At 41.3% G+C, this 13,430-nt stretch overlaps 1 protein-coding gene across 2 annotated transcripts in view; it reads left to right on the top strand.

Moving 5' to 3' along the window:
- Positions 1-1,039: 1,039 nt before the first annotated feature.
- Positions 1,040-13,430, top strand: part of tafa3a (TAFA chemokine like family member 3a) — a 71,299-nt gene continuing 58,908 nt past the window's right edge. Inside the window, exon 1 of one of the 2 annotated variants that reach the window (XM_011613668.2) lies at positions 1,040-1,498. The gene's annotated coding sequence lies outside the window, so the exon portion shown is untranslated. Of the gene's footprint in view, positions 1,499-8,456; positions 8,479-13,430 lie in introns of those variants that run through there. The other variant, XM_029827112.1, reaches the window with a different exon arrangement.

Genomic DNA, 13,430 nt, shown 5'->3' with positions numbered 1-13,430 from the left:
ATGGCTTTGGCAATCCCATCACTTCACTTTAATAAAATGAAAATAAAAGTCCCTATATTTATTGGCAATTAGGACATGAAGCCAGGCAGCAGTACATCTCCCTTAGATTTTACTGCTGTATATTTGCTCTCCGTGTCTGTTTTGCACTTTGCGCATGTATGCTAAGGATGTGTCTATGATTGTGAGGTAGATGAGGTAGATGGCCTTGGCTTTATGATGATAACACTCTCCAAGGGTGTCCAAAATCAATCATACCCTAAACCCAAATGCTTTCATCCTGTCTCTACAGGCGATTTTCAAAGGTTGGTATTGATTATTCCACCCATTCCTGCCTTTTTGGTGGTGGTGGTGGTGGTGGTGGTATGTGTGTGTGTGGGGGGGCTGAAAGACATTTTGAGAAATGGAGAGATGATAATGCAATCACTTGGTGGGGTGGGGGCTTTGGAGACAAGATATTAATGCATGAGCAGAGTGGAAGCTGAATGTCAGACACATTTTAGTGTATCTTCCTGCACACCATCAAATTCTGCTGTACAATATTTTGATACTAAGAAAAATAACTTAACTTAAGTTTAACTTAGTTTACATTTGTGCTATGACATTTTTCTTCTCTATGCAGAGAGAGAGAGAAATACCTAAATAATTTCATTCATCCTTACACAAAACAGCATTCAACACTTTCTCCCAAACCATTTAATCTCTTAACCTCTTTGATTTATCTGGGACATATTTCCTCAAAGGGGAAGATTAAATCCGAATCACATGAAATCTGCCAGTCATCGATTAAAGACACAAAAATTACTGGAAACGCCACCGAAACGTTTCATAAGAAGATTAGAGAATATTTGTGGTCAGACAGCGCTGCTATAAATAGGGCGAGCTTCTCATGAGTCCAAAACCACTCAGTTATCTTCAACTATAGCCGGATGAGATTTAACGTCTGGACTCCTTCCTGTCACCACTGCCACTCGGGAACATCTCCACTGGGTGGCGCTAAAACACTAGTGCAGTAAAGGCAGCCCCCGGGGAAACAGGCGCGCACACACCGCTGCTCTCATTACTCGGACACCTCAGATCATTCTTCTAACTGCGAGAGGACGTTGCAAAAGCCATCTACGACAGGTTAAAGGCAGGATAGCAAAAATACTTTTCACGATAATAAGAACAAACATCATGATCACGTCCTTAAACTACGAGTGACGGTCCAGCTCCGCTGCTGTGGCACTCTGGCGGATGGGAAGTTGTGAGTCAAAGCCGGGGAAGCTGCAACTTTTATAGACTTTTAGCTCTGACGCCTCCAAGTATTCTGCATCCCTCTTTCAGACTTATTTTACGCTGGGATTGTGCGTTTGGAGGACTTTGACATCAGCGTTTTCTGTCTGATGCGTCGTGGAGAGCGTCTCGAAGCGACGTGGACATGGCATTTCGGGGTTTTGTGGCTGACAATAGAGAATAAATGAGAAGGGACGTTTCTGGGGATTAATTGATACAACGACAGGTAGGTGGGCGCATGCCTAAAATTGCCCAAATATATCTGTAGCAGCAATAATATATATGATGGAAATTTAAATTCCCGAATCAAACACGTGCGACTGTAAAATATTCAAGAGTCCCGAAATGAAATGAACACTGATTGGGATATTGATTGTTTTCAGAATGATGAATAGGTGAACTTGAGTTTCCTGCAAGCTCCTGGAGTCTATAAAGTGGTGTACAGGTGCACAAACTATTGATTCATATATAAGGTTTGTTTTCATCTATCTATCTATCTATCTATCTATCTATCTATCTATCTATCTATCTATCTATCTATCTATCTATCTATCTATCTATCTATCTATCTATCTATCTATCTATCTATCTATCTATCTATCTATCTATCTATCTATCTATCTATCGTGAGCACAACTGGAGCACAAATATTAGTATGGACCTTTTCTTAGATGAGCATTATTCCCCACAACTCCTACATAGGAGAGGGAGGGAGGGAGACAGCAGCTTGCTAGCGACTTAGATAAAAGTCAGATGCTCTTGTTTTGATATATTTTGAGAAGACAGGGGTGGTGCCGCTAATGAAAAACTGGCTACTCTGTCTGCTGCTATCTTCCACACACAAGCTTACTTAATGTTTTTACGATCCTGAGATCCTCATTACTCCCCCCCAGTCTCAATCTATCCCATCGTTCCTCAATCTGCCCTTCATCCCCGGGACAAGTAATCATGTGGTCACCTGCGCCACCCCCCAACACCCTTCTCTCCCTCCCCACTCCTACAATTAGTGATATCATCGCATTTCATCCTGGAGAAGATTGTAATAACCTGACGCTCCTATTGCAGGCTGATACAATTGTGCTGTGATTAATTGAAATACCCTCAGAGGTTGGGAGGAGGTGTAGATCCTCCCTTTCACTCTCACTGACAGGCAACCCATTACATTGTTTTATAGATCGCCGTCAGCGCCCGTTGAAGCAGCCCTGCAACCCTCTGTTGTTCTGGAGGGGTTTTTATCGGGCAATGTTATTGGCTGGTATTGCTGACAGGCAGAGCAAAGGCCACCCTGGGATTACTGGAGATGGAATCCCTGTGACAGTTCCACTATAGTTGTCAGCAACACTGGAAACTTGGGAACGATTTTGTGCGCTCTGAAAGTGGGGATTAGCCGTGGAGCTTAAGCCTCAAAATAAACTTGCTTCTGTACCTGCGCTGTGGCATAAGCAAGTATCCCTCCCGCCAGAAACAAAAATGGCGGAAAAACAAGCTTCACAACCGATTGCAAAGGCTCAGGTTCGAACGGATTAGGCGAAAATTTTGCCTCTTTGAAAGCCACAGCAACAACCAGTGGAGTCTGAAAGGCAGGGAGCTGACTCAAGTCTCTGGGAGGAACGCTTGATATGCATGAACCGCCAGGTGATTTCCAGCACAGGATAAGAAGCTCGTCTCTAGTTTTAAGCAGTCACCCCAGGCAGTATTTGTGTTCTCTGCCAGCTTCCTGCATACTCTGTCAGATCAATAGGGCAGGATACGAGAGTCTGGCTTGTGTTTGCAGGCATGAGACACAACATTGCATTTTAGTTCTTGCACTCTCCGGTACATTTGTACAGTATGCACGCAACATTCTTGCGCTATTAGGAATGTCTGTTGAGACAGCGTCCCTTCAATTTGTCTCAAAACAACACAGATCTTGATGCATGTGTACCCAAATTCATCTGTTTATGCACCGTGCACGTACAAAACAGACCACTGTGTGATTACACCTGATTCCTGCCCGAAATTCTGCGTTCATAGTGTAATATGTTTTGAAAGTTTCGATTGTTCCATCTCCTAGAGTGCCGGCCCGAGTTGCTGGGGTGAGTCTGTCGGCTGTTTAAGGAGAAATGTGAAGCCCTCGCTGAAATGAATGAATCGCAGCATTGTCACGCTCGCGTGCTGTGCCCCCATGTAAGGAGAAGGAATAGGAGGAGGAGGAGTAGGAGGAGGAGGAGGAAATTGGGAGAACATATACCATGTTTTATAGATGCCATTTAAAGGAACATGTCCAAGATGGGCTGACTGCAATGAACTGTAACCACTGACAAAACACCAAGACAATAAACAAACAAATTGCTTTCCTGGAAGCCAGCAGTGTCCCCCCCACTCCCTCGCTTTCTCTCTCTCACATCCCGGCTGATCCTGGCTGATGCGGCAAGCTGTCTTCCCCTCAGAGATTAGCCTGTGATGCACAACTCCATCTCTTATTTATTTATGCTGATTTGTAGTGTGTATTTTTGGTGGTGGCCGCCGTGCGTGTGTGTTTGCGAGAGAGAGAGAGCGAGTATTTATAAAATTGGGTGTTGTAGCAAAGGCTGCACGCAGTGTACAGTACATACACGTGTGTAAAAAAATTGAAAAAAAAAAGCTGTTATTGATCCAAAACCATCATTTTGTGTGTTCTGATGTTATGGAATTGTGTCAGTTTCTCCTGTTAGCCTACTGAACCGACTCTCACTGACAGCTGTTGTAAGAGTTTATCTTATGTTTTCAGAAAAAAGTCCAATAAACACAATAGCGTGTTTAATTAGATAGCTATGAAACATAGTCCAGAGTTTTAATGTAAAGACATCATTAATAAATCCATGAATAAAGGATAAGAGAGGGAAAATGGCTGGATGGATGGATGGATGGATGGATGGATGGATGGATGGATGGATGGATGGATGGATGGATGGATGGATACAAGAAGCACGTGACAGAAATAATCGCAAAATGAACAATGGCTGACTACCATCAGCGGTGACAGTCGAGGTATAATTGTCTTTTGTAGCTTTATGGTTCATATTAAAAATGGAAAAACCATGGTCCATCAAAAGAAGTATAAATTCAACCCCCAAAGATTTGTGCATTTCCTAGTGTGCTCTAATTGTTGGGAGCTCCTGTTGTGGTCATGTGCCCACTCGCCAGCAGCAGAAATATCCTCAAATAACAACAGGACGGCTAATTTAAGAACGATTAAGCATTTTAGGGACGGTAAGCAGACATGCGCTGTCCCCATATGAGGGCGCAGAGCCTTTAAAGGTTAAACAGCAGGAAATTGTTATTATTTTTTTGTTAGACTTTAAATTATGGAGCACTGGTGGTGGAATTAAAGAATAAGCTGCAGCTGAGCAGAGACAAAGTGGAGTTGACTTGATGTATTCTAAGCAGCCCAAATATGAGATGATGAAAAGCTATTATGATAGGGCAAAAAAAAAGATACAACAAGACTTTTCAGTAAAAATAAAATCCAAATGTGGTGTTTTTCAAGCAGAAATGAGGGATTAATGGGATGTGCTGTTATTGATTTCCTTTTATAGAAATCAGCAGTTGTGATTTGCCAATCCTTCCAAAACCCTTCCGACAGATTGCTTTTAGTTTCTGGAATATCTGGATGCTGGACTGTCTCTCATACATCTAGTTTACTCTTTCATCCTGCTAGTACCCTAGATCTGCCACTGCTGGAAACTGCTGCTGTAAACAATATGGCATTCACATGCACATGCAAAACACGGCACTCCTTGTATTTGCTGTATACAAGTGGATTCCCAGATTGCGTGTTGCAGGGATGACACTGAAAAGCAAACACATTTTTCCAAAGCTTCTGGTCCTGTCCGCCGTGAACGTGCTTTGTTTACAGTAGGGACGCCATGTGACTGCCTGGGAATTTGTCCAGTTGACTCCTCGGGTGCACCGCTGTGGACACTGAGCCTTGAGTGGAGGAGCTTATGAATTCAGTCTTCCACGGAGGTGGTTAGAGGCATTAGGTTTTTTTTGCCAGTGCCCCTCACCTTCAGTCTCTCTGTTTCCTGTGGTAGTTACTATTTGGCAACTTCCACTGTCAATAATGTGCACTCCCATTTCTCCAGCAGAGCAGAGAGGGATTCAGTTCTTCAAACCCTCAACTGCTGGCCTTGTGAGAAGGTTGGGGAATTGCAGAATTTCAGTAGACCACTTTTAAACCCTTCTTCCCACTCAAGTATGGGAACATTTTATATCTGGATGTCTCTCCGACTTCATTTCTAATTCCTCAGGGGCCTCAAAACATTATTCTTTCTCCGTAGTGGCCTGTGTCATGCCTGTTATCTTCTGCGGGCACCTTCTGTAGAAAATTGCAATTATGGACTTTTAAGTGATCCTACTCTTGTCCTTTCTTTTGTTCTTGCAGAGAATCCTGTTGCCATCCTAATTAAAGTAGTGGATTTAGGAAAACTGGCAATTAATGACAAAGTTCTTATTAATTCATACAAATGAGCTGGCGTGCACAGCCTTTTGGTGGACGTGATTTTGAGGAGATCCTTATATCATTTCACTTGAGATAAGGTCAAAGCTGGCTCTAATTTCCAAAGGCAATGTTTCCTTGTAACTGAATATATAGCAAGAAACACAGAGTATGTTCTGGCTCTACTACTTGGTTCTAAGAAATCTACTTCCCTTTCAATATAAATGCAAGGTCATCTGTAGTTCAAGGTTCTCTTTCATTCACTTCAAGCTGCAGAAGTATGGTGGATTATATATTTATCACCACTCGACATGAGTGATGTTCATCTGGCTGATATCAGTGACATTTTCGGATTAGTCACTAATTTTATAATACGGTGTTAGCCGATTTAGTTATTTAATGAGCGCGCCCATTGTAATGCTGAAATTGAGGCAATTAATCGGCAAAACAAAGAGGATGCATTTACTGCAACCAGTCAGGACACGGCACCTTTGCCACGGCAGTTTCTGAGGATGATAACATGCATTGAAAATTTGATAACATGCATTGAAAACATGCTGTAAATATCCTGAGATGAAAATGAAACAAGAGTAATAATTGAAAAATATATATATCAAGTCTTAATACAACAAATCACAAATTCATGTGATGAAGTTGAGCAATTTATGTTTATGTAGATTGACATTTAAAGTTAAATATGTCAAGAGATGAAATTTACATTAGCCCTGCTGAGAACTTTTAACGTGGGCTAATGTTAACATATTTCAATCATAGTCTTGGCTCTATTTTACAGATTAATGGGTGTACAAGGTTGTCAGGGACCAGATGAGAACCCTAATGCGACACAGGAGTTTGGCTGAACACCGCTTTATTGTCAGACACAGACAGGATTCACCGGGGAGCGAGCAGAATAGAATAGTCGGGAACAGGCAAGGTCGAGATCGGGCAGAAGGCAGACAGGGTTTACCGGCGAGCAGGCAAAACAGAATGGTCAGGAACAGGCAAGGTCGGAACCGGGCAGGCAGGCAAACAGGAACACGCTGGAAAGTCATCAGAACACAAATAACGATCTGGCAGGGAGCAGGTGTGCCTCCGGGGATTAAGAAGAGAGGCTCATTAGTGTCCTGATACACAACAGGTGTGCGGGGCGAAGCTACTCACGGGCATGATTGCCCGCAGCTGTGACACAAGGTCCTTTGATCCTATATATTTATTTTTCTTTGTGTTTCTTGAGTGTTTTTTTCATCAAGGCCAATGGCTGGGGCAACAAACGCAGGGGGTGTGGTATTGTCAGTGCAGCAGCTCACCATTGTGCAGCACACAAATAAGTAATCTATTAACACAGAAACATGGCTGGTGTCAAATTTTGTTTGTGTCAAGTTTCCGCTTGGTGACCCGTTGCAATTTTGGTCCGCTCCATAGGAAAAAGAAATCTCACGGCTCCATAGAGCTCGAGGTGGTGGTGCTGGTGGTGGGATCGCCAATGTCACACTGGTGCGACCAAAGACAGCCTAAGAGGAAAGACCGATGGATAAAGGATGACTGTTTTTATTGAGCGACCGAACGCCACACTCGCCATTATGACCAATGACCTAAACAAACATTAAGCATCCATTCAATAGGTGGACACAAGCCAGAGGACAAGCAAATGTTTGTGAGTCACAAAAATATAGAAACGTTTCCGAGATGTGGCAGCAGAAGCTTCACCAATATGATGAATGAGCACCAATGTGTGGGCTCGATTCCTCAATATTTACAGTTGCTAGAGGTGTCGCTGGACAACACGACCTCAGTTGAGACATAACCTTCAGTGCTATGATCATCATACAATCTATATCTCAGTTCCCAAGTTTATTAGATGTGTGGCTCACAGTGGCTTCCAATAAATGTACAAGATTGCTTCAATTGCCGCTAATCATGTGTGCTTTTCTGACAATATTGCTCTACACGCAACAGAATGGATCTCGTCTTTTACTAATGACAAAGAGATGATGCAGATTGGTTATTTTTGTACCCATCACAGAAATATTTCTGATTTTGCTCAGCTCCGCGAAACACCAATTTTTTTTTTTTTTAAATGGGCATTTGAAGTGGACCTTGAGCCAAATATGACAAATCGATTTCTGTAAAACATCTCAAATGAGGATAAATTCCACACAATAACTATATTTGTAGAACATTCCAAGCTAATATGCATATTTTGGGATTGCAGGACATGCAGAAATGCTTGAGATGTTGAAGCCTTGGTTCCGCCATCGCTGGGATAGGTTTTCGTGAGGTTCAGGCCTCTTCTCTTAATCTTTTCATTAGATCATCTTGTGGCTTTCCTGTAGAAAATTCCTTATAGTCAGCTTCGGATTTTTCCACCCGAGGTTTTCTTTTCAGATACATGGGAGAATTCTAAGCCTTAGGATGGAAAACAATTTTGCTCTCTCTCCTTCCCATTCTCTTTAGTCTTGCTTTCACACTCACACACACACACCCACACACACACATACACACACACACGTTTCTCTCATCACACTACGCAGGGTGACTAATTTCTCTCGGGCTTTGGGCTTTGGCCTGAGAGGGAATGAGAAAATGAAAGAGAGAGGAATAGCTGTGGTGCTCTGACAGCTCGGAGGAAGCCACCCACATCCACAGAGTCTGATATTACCGCTCATCTCATCCTTTTGGCTGTCTGTTGTTTGATCTACGAAACCAGTGCGAGCCCAGAGCACACAGCATTCATGTAATGTCTTTGGGTATGTATCAATATTTTTCATTGTTTTTCTGGCCCTTTTTTATGCGTTGGATGCGCATCACAGGCAATGTGAGTGGTGCTCCCATCTGCGTGGAGAAATTGAAACCTAAGTGGGCTGTTTATGCATCCAATTTGAGCCTTTTTTGTTGGATTCTCCAGGGAGGAATGGCTGCTCATCAGTCAGTCTTTCTGTTTACCCTCTTTTTCACACTGAAATCGGTTGGGCACAAATCTCAGCTGGTGCAGGGTTACAATCTGTGCCCTTACAGCATCTGCTAAACATGGCGCCTGACTGTTTTACATGGGAGACATTTGAAAAGTCCAGTAGCCATAGTAGCACTGTTGTAGTGGCCAGTCTTTTGACACTCTGACTGAGGGGTGAGATTGGCGAGGGCATTTCCTGGTGCACATGTGCCTTATAAGCTGAATATTGATCTTACAGAGGATGTGTTGGGAAAGGACACCGGTGTAAAATTTATGAATCAACAGTATTTAGTTCAAGAAAAATTAATTCCAAATTCCAAAATTTTGTCGCATGTTTTGTAGCATGTTGCACACTTTCCTGACCTGAAGAAGCTAAAGAAAACACAAGTCTCGAGTGTTTAATCATCCCTCTTTGCCAAGGTATTCCACTTTAAAACCTTTGCTGAACCCACTAAATCATGAGCTGTTTTAAATAATCTGATAAATAAAATTCAACAAGGAATGGGAATTTTCAGTCATATTTCTTTTTAACTCACTGAACTGAAATTAATGTCTGCTTTATTCGGGATAAAATTCATGCATGCCTTTCCATGAAATGCATTTTTTTTTAAAAGGACATATTTAAACAACTATATTTTTCTCTCTAAGAGAACGCTTATTTTTGTTTTCTGCTTGGGTACTTATCAAAGAGAGAGTCATAAAGCAGGTCCTTAGTGCCTTGAAGGCATTTCGGTCAGCACATGGGCATATCTACAGTAAATATTCTCACACTTGTTATTGGGTTGGGCAAATCATTCATCACTGGAGTAGCTGCCAAGCAATGCCCCAATGATTGGCTGATCTGAGGATCTTCTTGGTCAACACAGAGGGACCTGGATGAGTCTTCTTAGGTACATCCTGATATTGACGAAACATACAGTATGTGTTCCTAGCGTCATAAATTATTGGTGGTAGCTCAGTCTGAAGGGGACTGGGCTGAGAAGCAGAGGGTTCTTGGTTCAAGCCCAGCTACAGACAAAACATGAAAGGTGTTTAGGTAGTGGGGGATGGTTCTAAGATGCTTTCAGAGCACTGCTGAGGCCCCCTTGATCACAGTACTGAACACTGTGATGAGCTGGCTTCATATAAGGGGACATAATGGTGCTAAATATCAAAGAAGACAGCATTGATCTTTTATCACCTACTGTTGGGGAGAAAGTGATCAGTTTTCTTCCCGTGCTGTTGCCATCAGAGGAATGAGACGGAAGCTTCAGTCTACTTGCTGCAAGGTCAACCACATGTCTGCAGTGTGGGCCCTGGTGAGGTTTATTCTTATACTAGCACACGAACATGTAAGATTACAATAAGCGTAAGTGTTAGCGTCATATGATAAAGCATAAGCGTCACAGGATAAAACAAGCATGATATATACAAAAGGAACATATAAGAAAATGGGGGATGGAGTGTCACAGGATGTTCAGGTTGTCCCCTGCTATCCCGAGGTGATAGAACATCAGCTAAAGTAGGTCAGGGTTGTGGTCAAGAGTGATAATAAGTAGTTACAGCATTGTTATATGAACAGTCTGAACCTAACACCTACCTATTTATTCAAAGATCTTAGCAAGTCAAAAATGTACTTGTGAAAAAAAAGAAAAACATTTTCCTTTGCAATAAAAGCACAATTTCACTGAATGCAACAAAGTAGTATAGAAAAGAGAACATGTACTTACATGGGAAATTTCAGGTTTTACCCTCTTTAACTTTTTTTTAAAATTACAAAAACATGAAGACTTGGACACGCAAATGAACAAATGAACACACATACACATAGATTGGAGGGGAGGTGCCCTGAGCATTCGACACCCCTCTGGCTACCAGTTACTTTTCTTTTGGTTTGCAACCAAGGTTTGAACCGAGGTTTATCCCAGACCCCTGCATGGGCATACTGTACACGTGCAAAGTGAGCAAGCCAGATAGCTGATAGATGATTGCTCATATTCCTAAATCCTGATTGTCATTCTGTCACCAGCCTCTAAATGTGAGCTCAGAAAGGTCAGAACAGTAATGAAAACTGCCTTTATTGGTCATAAATTGGGTTAAGAAGCACTATAAATACAATGCATCTGCCATTTATAGGCCCCCAATCTAACCCTATTCTAACCTTTTGTGGGTGGGGACACATTCTCTATGCAAGTTGTCAGACAATGCAACATTCTTTATTCTCAAAATATTTATGAATGCTGTGCTCGATGTGTTAACTGTAAATGTAACATTCACATCATTGCTTAAAGGTTCAGCACGTCTCTCATCCAACACACCAACGTCGAAATGTTTTAGAAATGATTTTGAAGAAATCAAATAAATGAATAAGATAAAATGTGTCGCAAGGGTAATGAGACTCTCATTACCCTTGCAACACTCATGTTATAATAATGTTACTTAATTAATGTTAAAGTGGATAGCTGTTTTTGTTAGTGTTGTCAAACCAGCCAGACATTAATTAAACTGGAAACTTCAGTATCTCAGTTCAAGCACTGAGTCACCAAGTTTCAAATGTCAGAGAGTAATTAATGTGTAACTGATCTATAAAGCATCACTGGTTTTATTAGCACACAGCAGACATTCAAGTGTCAGAATGACGCGATTATTTGCCAGCTAACAGATGTGCGCTTCTGTCACTTCAGGAAAGACTCAGCCAGCATCTTTTAATTATAATGCTGAATATCTTTCTTTCTGGTGATTAATAACAGCAACGGTGGGAGGTGATTTCTGCTGTCATGTACATCTGTTAACACCTTTTCCCCTGGTCATAATTCATTTAACATTTAAAAACCTCAATTATTCATCTCCCCCAGCTGCTTGTGGCCCTGCCCCGGCAGAGTGCAGAGTGTGTCTGGATGGACATATTCCCAGGATGCTCATTAATTAATGCTTCGGTCAACGCCGGAGGTCTCTTCCTCCCTGCTTACTTTCCACGGTAATCAGGCGCGTCGTCTCCTCCCGCTCACACGCTGAGGGTGCGCCAGAGAGTCTCACTAAAAAGGCTCAAAGGACGTCTTCACCTCATTAGCCCGCTAAGAGGAAAAGTCACCGTTAGACAAGGGGGAGGACAGAGATGTGAAGGTAAAGTTAATGGCAATATAAACGAATCATACACATTTCTTTCTCCTCTTTTCAGTTCCCAGTTCATGTCTTTTGACCTGGATCCCATGTTCTGTCATTGAGATCACTTACCTTCTCTGAGATTAATTCAAAGAGCCGTCTGTACAAGAGGAAGGGATGTGAGATGCCCTTGTGTCCCCTAGAGAGAACCCACATGAAATGTCACACAGTGAAAAGCCTGGAACACTCATCTCAGATGGTTTTTGTGATTTTCTGAAACGCTCAGGCCTTTGTCCAAGGCTATCTTTGGTTTGGGAGACTGGGATCTCAGCAATCTGCCAAAGACATCACCACATTTTTGCCACAATTTGTTATCTTTCATCCGAGATAATCTAAAATTGAATTGTATTTTTGGGCTTTGTAATTCAACATATCTGAGGAAAAGTGTAGAGGCCATATATATTTTAAAGTTCTTTCAACAGTCCCACTGACCCCTTTACACCTGGCTGACTGACCTGGATGAGGAACCTTCATGGACTTTCTGCATATCAGGAGTTTATTTGAGGGAATAAAAATAAATGCAAGAAAAAAAAACATGATGAAGGACATCCTATTTCCTGTTTATTCATTCCTTAATTTACTTGTTTTGTAAAGAGCAAACTTGCAAGCAACAAATGTGACAAGAAACCATAATAAATTTGGTCAAGAAAAGCTTTCAGTAACATCTTGCATTTTATTGTATCCTGTTAGAGGATGTAAGTAAAGCCACAAAATAGAACCAAAAAGACAGCAGTAAATCAGTTCTGCTCCCACTTCCTTGGTGCTATGACTCAGCATAAAAACATGGTGGTTTTCTACAGAAACACGTTTGGTTACAGATACTCCATAAATGATAAATGAATCGCAGGCAAAAAAAGAGTTGTTATATCATCACAGATGTTTCCATCACAATGTTATGATTTTATGCTTCAATATTAGCATGATAACAGGTTAAGGAGATGGGCTGTTCCGTTTGTGGCCATTTTATTTCAGCTTTTATTTACAAGTTCAATGTGAATAGAATAGACGTAATAGAATGTTACAAACTAAACCTACTTGCAAAGTAGAATGAGCAAATGACAACTTTTTCTTCAAATAAAACCAACAACTACTTGTTTTTGCTAGCATGGCAATAGAGAGCTACTTTTATTCGGGTTACAGAGTCATTATATACAGTAGTATATGTACTTTATTCAGTCAAACATTAACACTATTATTCATTCCAGGTTCGTTGTTTTGTAAATCAGCAGCAAACATGCTAACCTAATGAATGAGTTGGCTCAGGTTTAGCTATATTCCATGAGGAATTCAGCTCTTTTAGTATGATGATTCATACTGTTGTTTCACATATTGCTGTTGAATTAAAAAAATAAAAATAAAAATATGATTTTTTTTAGGATGTTTATCTATCAGTCGATTATTGCTATTCCAAAGATGTATGAAAGAGCACTTTCATGAAAGTGTCAAAAAAATGTGACTTAACTGAACTTTATTTGCAGTTCTGCCATGTACACCAACATACAGTCTTTTCCAAATGTAATAATATAGTTTCCAAATACAGAAATCTTTTTGATGTGGTTATTTCAAATGTAGCTCAAACCCCCAGAGTGTGAAAACCCATGATTTGTA

Source organism: Takifugu rubripes, chromosome 19 (assembly GCF_901000725.2).
Source record: "Takifugu rubripes chromosome 19, fTakRub1.2, whole genome shotgun sequence".
Classification (NCBI taxonomy): domain Eukaryota; kingdom Metazoa; phylum Chordata; class Actinopteri; order Tetraodontiformes; family Tetraodontidae; genus Takifugu; species Takifugu rubripes.
The sequence above is the reverse complement of the archived record's forward strand: the minus strand, read 5'-3'. Positions and strand labels throughout refer to the sequence as shown.